At 41.3% G+C, this 12,037-nt stretch overlaps 1 protein-coding gene across 4 annotated transcripts in view; it reads left to right on the forward strand.

The window, feature by feature from the left end:
- The window catches only part of LOC116942863 (uncharacterized), a 66,963-nt gene that overhangs the window by 2,330 nt on the left and 52,596 nt on the right, over nucleotides 1–12,037 (forward strand). For 3 of the 4 annotated variants that reach the window (XM_032955246.2, XM_032955248.2, XM_032955249.2), the window contains exon 1: nucleotides 3,204–4,578. The exons of the other annotated variant lie outside the window; for it this stretch is intronic. The gene's annotated coding sequence lies outside the window, so the exon portion shown is untranslated. Of the gene's footprint in view, nucleotides 1–3,203; nucleotides 4,579–12,037 lie in introns of those variants that run through there. 4 annotated transcript variants of the gene reach the window in all.

Genomic DNA, 12,037 nt, shown 5'->3' on the forward strand with positions numbered 1-12,037 from the left:
CTCAGCAGCAATATCACGCTTGCTTGTTGGTAACGCTGATGGTGAATAGAAGTTCAGAAAGCCACGAGGCCAGAGTAGTCATAACAAATATCGACGCTTGATTTTCGTATTTATTTCTCAGAAAGGCCCACACCACGTTATATTTGACACAGGTGGTCCATAGAGCATTGGGGGGTAATACGCGAGCTTTGTTTACATTTGAATGCTGGATTTTTTTGAGAGTGGCTGAACCTGTGGGTGCTAATCTATTAAGTCAATGCCAGTGTGTACTCAGTAATAACATGTGGAATGTATGTTTTATTCGTATTCTACGAAACCCCCAAGGGCAAATATTTTTTAAGGACCCTCATTCATATCCATCTGCTGTTTTGTTCCTTTTTCAGATACCAACATACGTATGTAGAATCACAATAGGATTAGACCCCGTGGGTGTTCATGTCTGAGCTTGCAGGAAAGACCACAAGCTGTAAACAAAAGACACTGCAAAGGTGTGTCAAATATAATAACCCTTATTCATACGAAGGTTATTGCATAGCCTCAGGGAGGTGCAACAATAACTGATGGACTGTATTAATTTTGACCTGGTCAGACTGCTGTAGAGATTAAAGCACGAGTGTTATGTTGGTTCCGACAAAAGCGCTAAACTGACAACTGTGTGCCCGCTGGCAAGACTGGGTGGCAATTTCTCCATTTAAGGGACAGTTATTTGTTGTACTCTGTTTGAATGACCACATAATAAATAAAATGGGAAATGGATGAATGTTAGCAAAAACATCCACTTATTTAACTGAACCCATTGAACCACTTTTCTGTTTTGAGCACTCTTGCCCTTTTTTGAATTCAGTGTTTTGTTGTTTTTGTCCGCTATTGCGTGTGCTTGCTCAAAATGAAAACAAACAGCAACTCAAGGACAGTTTTTTTCTTTCTTCGTGCAGTAACTTGGTTGAGACTTTATGTTGCTGCTTGTGGTAACTTTCCCAGTTGAGAAAAAATGTAAGGCAAAGGCGTAGCCTTGAACCTTTTCCTCCTTTAAAGTGAAGGCCTACCACTTGAAAGTATTTTGGTCTTCTTTTCCACGATGGCCAGGCCTATTGGAAGAGTTTGGAGTACCTAAACTTTACGCCACCACACATGGCCTGTCGATTGACTAACTGTTGTGTACCCATTTTTAAAAAATACTTGATAGACAAGAGGTGGGGAGATTTAAGAAAAGTGCCCCCATTGTTTCAAATCTTATTCTAGAGAAAGATTATTTTTACTTCGCCCTGGTGGCTAAAATATTTAGCAACTCAGAGGTGATGTGGCTCAGTACCTAGACACTGTGAGCATTAGGTTTCTGAGCTACTCAGCCAATGTAGCCTCAGCTCACAGAGGTTTTTCCATTCATACTTACAGCTGATCTAATAACGGGGGACATCCCCAAGCACGGCTGAAGCTAGGACACTGAAATTGACTCTTCTTTCTCAAACCTGCTCGTCTACGTGTTGACTATCCGTGTAGCAGGGGTTCTCTATCGCTGTGCTAACGCGCATGACACGAAGGTTCACATTTCTATTACGAATAATTGGTGCCAAGTTTATCTGAAATTAATGTGGTTAATTCTGGTATGTGTTGATCAGTGTGTTCCATTATACTCTACCACATTGGCCGTGAACTGAAGTTTTAACTCGCACAATTACTGCCAATTAAGTACAAATTTGTTGTTTCGGCGAATGTATGCGATGAATAACAGGAATGTAACAATGTATCCATTCATAAATACATGCATCAAGATATGCGCAAAATAACTTTGAATTCGTACATGTTGGTTCACGTGACCTCTGCTGACACGAGGGTGGCAACATTTACCACAGCCCATTAACTTAATCGATTATTTACCCTAGACACATGACAATCGCCATCGACTGTATCCAGTTGTACCGACTACCATGAGCTAAAATGTTGTTCTGTATCCAGAATAAGCAATTTAACAGCAACCTTTCTTGTACATGACAGTCTCGTCAATACTTCCTCAAGAAGATCAGTCGACCCAACCAAGGCAACGCATTCCTATTCCGTTAGAGTAAAAGACAGCATTCATTTATTGCCGTATTTATAATTGTCCGGTTATGTATTCTCAGCTTACGTGTGTCTGTCCAATCGTTATTACATGCCCCCATATTGTGCATCACATGTCCGGGTTGTTAAAGGCTTGCCTTTTCTTTCTGGAATTCAGTGAGATAAATGCATAACCGAGAAAATTTAACAATTTGGACAAAGTAGCATCTCTTTAAAATCTCAATGGCTGATGCACAACGTAGTCAATGGCAATTAAAACTCCGATTTGGACAGCATTTGACGTATTCATTTTAATGACTTCTGGAGAACATTTTGTTTCACAATGGTTCTGTTCGGTAAAGTGGTAGGCAGGTTTGGAAGCCAGTAATGCAATTAGATTTAAATTGTTGAAATACCGCTGCGTTAAGTATTATATAGAGAACACATTGTACACTGATAATACAATTTTCCCCTTTTATCTGGCAACAAAACAGGTTTGTTCTCTCTCTCAGTTTCAAAGACAATGCATATATTATCAGAGTTTTTTGTTTGCATTCTGGCCACAAGCATTGTGGTTAATGCAGACATGATTTCCTTGTAAAAGGTTTCAGTTTGGTGTTTTAACATCTCAACACAGCTGTTTTGTTGCCAGAAAAAAAGGGGAAAAACCTATTATCATATTATGGTACTGGCAAAGGAGATCCCATGACATTGTACACTGTATTATACTACAGTATCATGCAGCTGTTAACGTCACCTTTCTCTATCGCACATTCAGTATATAATACACATTCCTTATTTTACGTGCTGTTTTCATATTTACGTGCACATTTAAACGCCGTGTGATTTTCATGTGCGCGTATGCGCGCGCGCGCGTGTGCACACATGAGAGAGAGAGAGTAAAACAATCACAGTATTTTACACGAGCACACACACACAATGCTTTCCAACATCTGACCGCGTGTGGCATGCATCGGGGGTGTGTCAGAACTGTGAATATCGCCGTTGTTAAATGTGTGAATTACACCAATTTGGTTATTGTCCAATGTGGGGGTGGGGTGGGAAATGTGGAGGGAGCGTGCCTTGCGCAAGAGTGAGCGGTTCGCAAAAAAAGTCAACGCGAATCCGCGTTTGGTGGTGGGGGGTGGGTGGTGTGTGTATGGGATGGGATGATTGTCACTGCGGCCAATGGAGCGCGCGTGGTTTGTGCGTCTGGCCAGAGCAGGGAGAGAACAGAGAGAGAACAGAGAGAGAGAGGATGGCGCCATCTTTCGTGGCAGCCCAAAGTAGGTCAGTGGGACAAACCGAACGCACAGGGCCCTGACATTGTTTGGTTGATGGATCCGTCCGCTCTCTCAATTTACCTTCGCGATTCGCTCTCGACGGCCTCCCGGATTTCTGTTATTTCGTACATTCGAACTGCGGTTTGTACCTGTTGCAGTGTTTGTAGATTTAAAATAATAATGTAATATTGGCAGGGCATCAATTGTATGCGAATTAGATTATGATGCAAAAAGAGAGAGAGAGAGACGTAACATTTGGGGGAGTGGGGAAAATCATGCCATGTTGTTTCGAGCTCTGCAAACTAAACATTTATATTTGGTGACCTTCATGATAAAATGACTTGATTCTCTATGGCAAAATAACATTGTGACAGGAAACTACTGAATGTGTGCTATGATTTTGATTTTCAAATAGAATATGATTTCAATTTAAAGCTTTCTTGATTGCAGGGATTCATCTTCTTGGTTCTTTCGATAGAGTCACGTAGAAGGGAAATAATAAAAATAAAAATAGTAAAAAAATGTTTTATTTTTTATTATTTTATTATTTTCTTTCTACGTGACTTTACCGAAAGAACCAAGAAGATAGAATATGATATTAATGCCTTTGTTCATGGCTGACTCAAAAACAATAAATCAGTTATATTTTTGTTCAAACTGTATAGAATGTTTATTAATTGTAAAAATATAATAATTTGATTAAAAAATATTATTTGCTGAATTGGTTATTGACTACGATTCCAATAATGTTGATCGTCACTTTGTCAATTATTTACGTTGGAAGAAATTGATTACATTTTAGAATTAAAATACATGGATGTGCATATACTGTAGTTTGATATATTCAATCGCCATAATCTATCCACTGTTTATGAGCAAAATCTTGCATCTCTGGTGGTGGACAATACCACTTTGTTTCAACTCATTTAGTCATTCAATCTCGCGATAACAACAAATTCTTAATATTAACAATTCAGTGCCGCACCGCGCACAATTCCAATCGTTAAAATTAAGCAAATAATTCGTGCGCGCATAAAATTAACCGAAATCACCCCGCTGTGCGCAGCCTTGCAGAGGCTCAGTTTGGCATGGGTTGCCACCTGCGCGCCCTGCTGTTACATAATAGCACGTTCACGGTTCCATGTTCCGTGTGGGTCTGGACCACAGCTTAAGCTGCGCATCCCCATTGATAAAGAGCGGTGGCACTGTGTGTCCTGTCAGCAAGCCAGTTTCAAAGCTGCGAGGCCCTCTCAATCTGGTAAGTGGCAATTCCAGTTTTGTTGTTGTTGCTCAACCGTTGAGACAGTGGCATGTTTTTGTTGGTGGGGCATGGGCACATCAATTACATTAATATAGATGGTGCTATTTTTAGTTTTTATCCCCATAATCATCATCCAAGACTAAAATGAAATTTTCATTTTGGTGAGATGCAATATTAATATTCTAAAATTCAACGTATAAGTCGCCAGCCACGGTCGAAGGCTGTGAATGTTTTTTGTATGTTCAGACGACAGCCATACAGTGTTGAGTGGCTTTAGTCATAGAGCCGGGTAGCAGACTCTTTGAGTGTTTTTACGCTCATTCTGGGAGTGTACCGTCACGATAACGCATACATGTTGCTTCTGGAGGAGGGTTATGTATGAACATAACACCGAGCGAGGATGTCGTGATCCCCAGTGAGCAGTGTACGTAAATAGGTTCTGTATTTAAAAATAAACCAGTTCCATACGCAAGGGCTGTTCGCAGTACTGCGCAGTGGAGGAGTGGCGGGAGGCTAAATTGTCAAGGATGCCCGGGCTGGGGTTTGGAGCTAGAGATAGTCAAGGGAATTGTGATACCACGTTTGGCCATGTGCATCATATTGGGGGGCCTGCGAGATGCTCAGGGGGGCGGACGGGGAGAGGAGCTTCACTGTGCATTGGAGTGGTGGTGCCCTGGAAACCCACACTCTGCTGATATTTACATTGGGAAGGACGGGCAGTAGAGGTCGTCATTGTAACCAACTGCATAGGGCCTGTGCGACAGTGTATATGTACAGTCTCGTGTATGGATCTGTAACATAAAATCGCCGTCGGAGGGACACAACTATAAAGCATAACACGGAAACAACTGTAAAACACATAGCAGTCTGTTGTCTCTTAGCGCAATTATTGAAAGAGTGTTAGGATCAAACGGATGAAATGAAGAGGTGAGAAAGAGCAGTATGGAGTGCATTGTAAAACTGAATTGGTTAATGAAAAGCAATTTAGAAATGGGTCTGAAAGGATAACGTTTCAATATCGTGTGCTATGACATGGATATTGACAAAATGGAACAATAGCTGAAAAGTGTGCAACTAAACATGAAGGCGTGCATGCTTAGAATGACACTAGGATACAGCAAAAAAATGGTAAATTCGGGAACAATTGCAAATTGGAGACATCATATTACCTGTTAAGAAAAGAAAGTGGGATTGGGCGGGACATTTTGCGAGAAGGAGTAATGGTAAATGGTTGAGGCTGGTAATGGAATGGCAGCAAAGGGAGAGAATGCACCCGAGATGCGGTGGAATTTGAGTGATGAGATCAGCTGATGTTTTCAGTTTCATTTATTAGGATTTACCCTGTGAGCCATTCGGCTCTTGATTTGGGTTCAACCGCAACAAGCAAAATTACAAGATTGTGGTATCTCAAGGCCATGAGGGATGTCGAGAGCGTGGGAAAGAGGTTTTTATAGAGCTATGGATGAACATTGGCTGATTATAATTATAATATGAGACTTGTATTTTTTGACTACAAGTGTAACTAAACAATGTTAATCTGTAGTTGATAGTGAATCAATTACAGTATTCCCTAACGGTGGTGCTTTTGCATTTTTACTATTTAATCATAAGTGTAATTTAGGATTTGTAAGGTTATTGTGATTAATCAGCATTGACCAACACTGTATGAGCTAAATGCACTCGAATGAGATGAGGGTTTGTGTAACTGATGAGAATGAGGTTCTCTATTTGAAGAGGGGACTGCTCTTTTAAATTGGCATGCTATAGGGGTGTTTTCCCTGGAGCAATTCCAATGATATTTCACCATTATTGTTTTTTTTTTGCTATGTTTTAACAAGTTGATGAATTGTTGTACCTGTAGCAAATGTGATCTCTTCAAATCACAAACAAGAATACACATACTGCATGTCTGTATGTCTGTGTGTGTATATATGGGCTTGTATCGAATCGTGTGGGAAGCAATAGCGCAGTGACTAGCGCACTGCGATTCCCGCTCACATCAGTGACGAATATTTAAACCGGTCCTAGGCATCCCCTCGGTCGACTCAGCCTCAAATGAGTACGTGATATTTGTATCATGAATAGTGTCATTATGTCAATTCTACAATCTACTTATGTTTTATAATGGATGTAGAAGGAGATCAGATGGCATTTGGTGAATATTTACATTTCCTTACACCAATATCCAGCCATTTAAAATGTGTATTGTGACACTCACACATGTTACCAGTCGCGCTCATCATTAATGCATGGCGCACAGAAGATTTGTTGCACAACATTTCTCCGCGCTACATCTGTTCTGCGTGGGAGTGACTATTTATATCGCATTTTCAGAGTTTATATCGCATTTTTAGAGTTAATATCGCATGCTTAAGGCACGCTGGTAAATGTTTTGGACCGGCTCAGGTGTACGCTTTGGTGGGTGAATAACTGCCTGGTTCTTTTAAGGTTGCAGTTCAAGGAAAGTGTCGTACCGCAGATGTGGTCATATTTTTGTTCTTTCCAAATTGCCGTCCGTGAGCATTTACGGGGTAAAACGTACGCAATGCAGTGCGCATGTGTTAGTTTGGGGGCGAGAGGATATGTTAAGTGTAATGTCTAAGATTGAAAGCGGTTTATTTTGTCGACCTAAGTTCATAGAACATTTGCAAGGTTGCATAGCTGGCAAAACACATGCGTGTCACACACAACACGCACGCCTGGATATGCCGTGACATTGGCACGTAAGTGTCGTACATTAGTTGTATGGGCATACTTTGTATCTAGCATGTGAAATGTAGACAGTATGTGGACTATATGCTGTAAAAAATTTTTTTTTAGTATTATGTATAGTTCTTTTGTCGAGCCACAGAGTTATTTGACTATACTTCACCACAATGGATAATTCAGGTTGAAGACGCACCGGTTTTGATGTCGACAATCGATCTCAGGTCACCGAGTTCATCGGCTGCCGTGATAATGAATCAATGCACCAAGGTTCTCCATCTGTAGATATACTTACACATACATTACATATACAGTACGATACATTCAGTATGTGTTATCCTATAGTAGTGTAGTATACTACACATTTTCATGTATTCATGTATTCTTCTATTTGCCTGCTATACCATATACGGATGTATGAATATGCAGTACTGAGCACCGTGAATCTCACAAGATTTGTGTCTGCACGGTCGACTTGGGCGCCCACATTTTGTCTCTGATGTCAACAGAAGTCTGTCGCACCGTGGGAATCTAATGTCGACCACGTTACATCAACGACGCTTCACCCCCCCCCCCACCGTGGCGGTTCTGATGACAGAAATCGTCTCGGCAAGGTTATGTCGACAATATAAGTGTATGTGAAAATGGAAAAGCCCCACAGGAACAGCAGTCCACATCTATAGTGTTGTTTGGATAATCACTTCAGTGAGTACTTCATGTGTGTAGCATTGGTTAATCTCGTGAGAGTAATTTCATTTGTTCTGTTTCCGGGCCTCAGCTTAAGGATGGTTTTAGTACAATGGCAAGTGAGCAGCAATTACAATGGAACGATCGGCTGTATTTGATGATTATGGTCCCTAATTAAGATACAGTAGAAATGTATAAATTGTATAATTGCTTGCATTAAAATGCAATGAATGTCAAATCCCGTTCGTGATTTTTGTAGTTAATCAGAATGAACTCACATCTTCAGATTGTGACTGTTTTCATTTGCAAGCATTTGATACAATCTGCATTGATTTCTTCACAACTTTTAACAAATGTTTTTGATCATCATCATCATCAGCCATGATTAATCAACTGCTGGATAGAGGCTTCCCCAGGGTGTTGCCATCCCTTGTGGTCACATGAAGCAATGATCCATCTCGTGGCCAAATAAGCGTGAAGAAGTGCACGCTTGAAATTACACTTGTAATGAGACAGAAACAGAAACACGACGATGAGTGAAGATGCATGTATGTTGAACTTCTTTCGCACCGTACCTAGCCAACAGTGCTAATCGGCGGTGTGAAGGTGTGGGGGAAGGACAACAAACTACACACGAAAAGTTGTTCTTAAGAAATGAGTTTTCCATTTAGATGCTAAAGTGCATTGCTCCAGTGGCTTCCTAATATTGGAAGGAAGAGCGTTCCAGACGGCCACAGAAGCGCACCTGAAAGCGCGCGATGCAAGTGACCGTCTTTGTTCAGGATCGGTCAGGAACAAAGAGACGAGGCACAGGGCAAGAGTGGTGGTACCCATCTGAAACGAGAGGAGAGAACGTCGATTCAGACTGGGAGGAGGAGTACGTGAGGCTTGGGCAGGGCACGCCTCTAAGGGATGAGACGAATGACAGAAGTAGCAACCAAGAGGACACCCATCGTAGAGATGGAGCTATGTATACTCTTTGGTTCTTTCGGTAAAGTCACGTAGATGAAAAAATAATAATGAAAATAATAAAATGAAAATAACTAAATTAAATCACGACGTTTCATTTTATTATTTTTATTTTTCACCTACGTGACTTTACCAAAAGAACTAAAGAGTATGGATCCTTGCAGTCACGAAAACTTCAAATCTAGAATGGAGCTATGTAATTAGCAGCGAAACGTCGTACTACTCAAATTGTAAACGTTGTGGATTTAATCTCCAACACACCGGTGGGCTGAAGTCGTAACTAATTGGTGTGTTGTTTGCGTGACAAACCTTACTGGCTGTGTCGGATGGTGGAGGGTTACTACGACACATTCACACTTACGCGATCTAACCCAGAAACCTTTATTATGAATGAAGCTATGAAATCAGCTCATGTGCAGGAGCCACATGAATCGTTGCATCGTGAGACTGTGAGAGATGGCCGTGGCTTAAGTCATGGCTTATGATGATGATGATGATTTTATGCAAAATGCCGAGCAGGGTCATGTTACCTTGAAGACGTTTATGGAAAAAATTGTAATCAGGTAGTAAATGATGAGGTGAAAAATACAGCATCGTGCCTTTTATTGAATGAGCTGGAAATGGAGAGAGAGAGAGAGAGGTTGAGCTATAATGCCCGTCTTTGCAAAACATTACTCATGCCCATTAATGGTCGAGCACGCATTACTGACTCATGCTTTTCACAGTATTTACTTATTTTAGAATATAAAAAGAAAGTTGTATTGTATTGTACTGGAACACAGTGGCTTGGTGTAACACAAGTGCCGTGACAACCCTCGCAGTGAACGAGTGAATGAAACATATCAATGACGTCCCTTTTTGTTGTTGTCGCACCGATGTAAATTGTGTCCAGAGTTTCACAATGGGAGGAAACTCGTTTTAAACGGAGTTCTGGGTCAGTGGGCATCGTAATCATAGGGGAACTCGCGCCTGGTTTCAAGGTTCCTCACGTCATAGTATGAATGCGATCTGGGTGCATGTTGTTGCTGGGGGGGATCGCCTGGCCCTGGCAAATATGTAATTCACAGATTAAATTAAGATGATTAATTCTGTTGAGAATGTCTTAAACACATTGAGTTATATAACACCCCCCCCCTCCCACCGCTATGTAGGCCATAGAGAATATTAATAATGCATTGGTCCATTTTAGAATATTAACTTGGCCATGAATCATCTCAATCATCTTATAAAAATGTAAAGTATTGTAAAATAATAGACTCACAAGGCACTTTAGCACTGCTAACTATTAACAATCGCAATCAAAAAACATTGTTAACCGTTAAATCGACAATACTTATTTTCAATACTATCACCGAATAAAAAAAATGCGTCAGATGTTTTTCTAAATTATTATTTTCATTCAGCCAACATGTTCGACTACTGTTTGTTTTGGACTTGTTTTGGTCTTGACAGCAGATATTGTAACGCATGTCCACACACTTGTACAATATGCTGCCTAACAGCACTATACATGAATAATATTTATTACATCTGACAACACAGTGGATTGTCTGGAAATCATAAATGAGTTCAGAACAACATATACGGAAACTATTTAAAAATTAATTAACTTGCCCTGTTGTCTGTTTATATTTTTTCAAATATTTGACTCTTCATATCTTCGGATCTACGAAGCCGAACGAGTTGTAATTTTGTACGCAGACTCGTCGTCTCACGTGACAAATTCAAGATTAAATTTAAAGAACCGGTCCAGGTCCCACCGATCCTTGGCCTCTTTGTGCGATAAAAAAATTCAGTGAAAAACACAATTTCAAATATACAGTATTAGAATTATCAAGACAATAATTAACTATTGTTATTGTCTGGATTGAGGTCTTAGAATGAATATATGCATATACAAATTATTTTTACAAGTTAAACTAAAATTCCGTAAAAACACTTAAACTATAAATACATTTTTTAATTCACAACATTAATTTCAAAGTGTGACTAAAAAGTATTACATAATTTAGGTAAAAAACTAGTTTTTCAATGCACACACCTTTAGTTGCACTCAAAGGTTCTTCGTTAATTAATTTCTCGGTCTACTTGTCCTAGGTGAGAGTCGTGGTGGCAGCATGTTGAGTAGGGCGGTCCAAACTTCCCTTTCCCTGGCTCTTCCTGGGGAATTCCCAGGTGTTCCCAGGCCAGCTGAGCGAAATAGTCCCGCCAACGTGTCCTGGGCCAGTCCTGGGGTCTTCGCCCAGTGGGATGTGCCTGGTAAAGTTCCAGGGGATAGTCTATCAGGGGGCATCCTTACCAGATTCCTGAACCACCTCAACTTGCTCCTCTCGATCCGGAGGAGCAGCGGCTCGACTCTGAGGCTCTACTGGATTACCAAACTCCTCACCCGATCACGGAGAAGCAGCCCAGCAACCCTGCGGAGAAACCCATTTCGGCCCCTTGTACTCGCGATCTCATCCTTTCGGTCATTACCCAAAGCTCATGGCCATAGGTGAGGGTGGGAATGCAGATCGACCTGTAAACCGAGAGCTTTGTTCGAGAACTGAGCTCCCGTTTCACTACCATGGAACGTACAGCGCCCGCAACACTGCGGACGCCGCACCGATCCCCCGGCTGATCTCCCGTTCGCACATACCATCACTCGCAAAAGAGACCCCGAGGTACTCAAATTCCTCTACTAAGGGCAGCTGTTCCCCCCTCACCTGGAGAGAAAAATCCGCTGTCTCCTGGGAGTGAACCATGACCTCAGATTTGGAGGTGCTGATCCTCATTCCAGCCGCTTCACATTCAGCATCAAACGTTCAAGTGCATGCTGGAGATCACAGACTGACAAGGCAAAGAGGACAGCGTCATCTGCAAAAAGCAGTGATGCCACCTCCATGCCCCCGTACTGGATACTCTCTCCATACCTCGGCTGCGCCTTGATATCCTGTCCATGAAAATCACAAATAGGAGTGGAGACAAGACGCACCCTTTGCAGAGTCCAACACCCACAGTAAACGACTTTAATTTAATACCAAGTGTATGGACACAGCTCTTACTCCGGGAAAAGAGGGACCGGATAGCACACGAAAGCGGCACTGGTAAATCA

The sequence above is a fragment of the Petromyzon marinus genome, chromosome 16 (assembly GCF_048934315.1).
Source record: "Petromyzon marinus isolate PM22_M1 ecotype Great Lakes invasive population chromosome 16, UKy_Petmar_22M1.pri1.0, whole genome shotgun sequence".
Classification (NCBI taxonomy): Eukaryota; Metazoa; Chordata; class Hyperoartia; order Petromyzontiformes; family Petromyzontidae; genus Petromyzon; species Petromyzon marinus.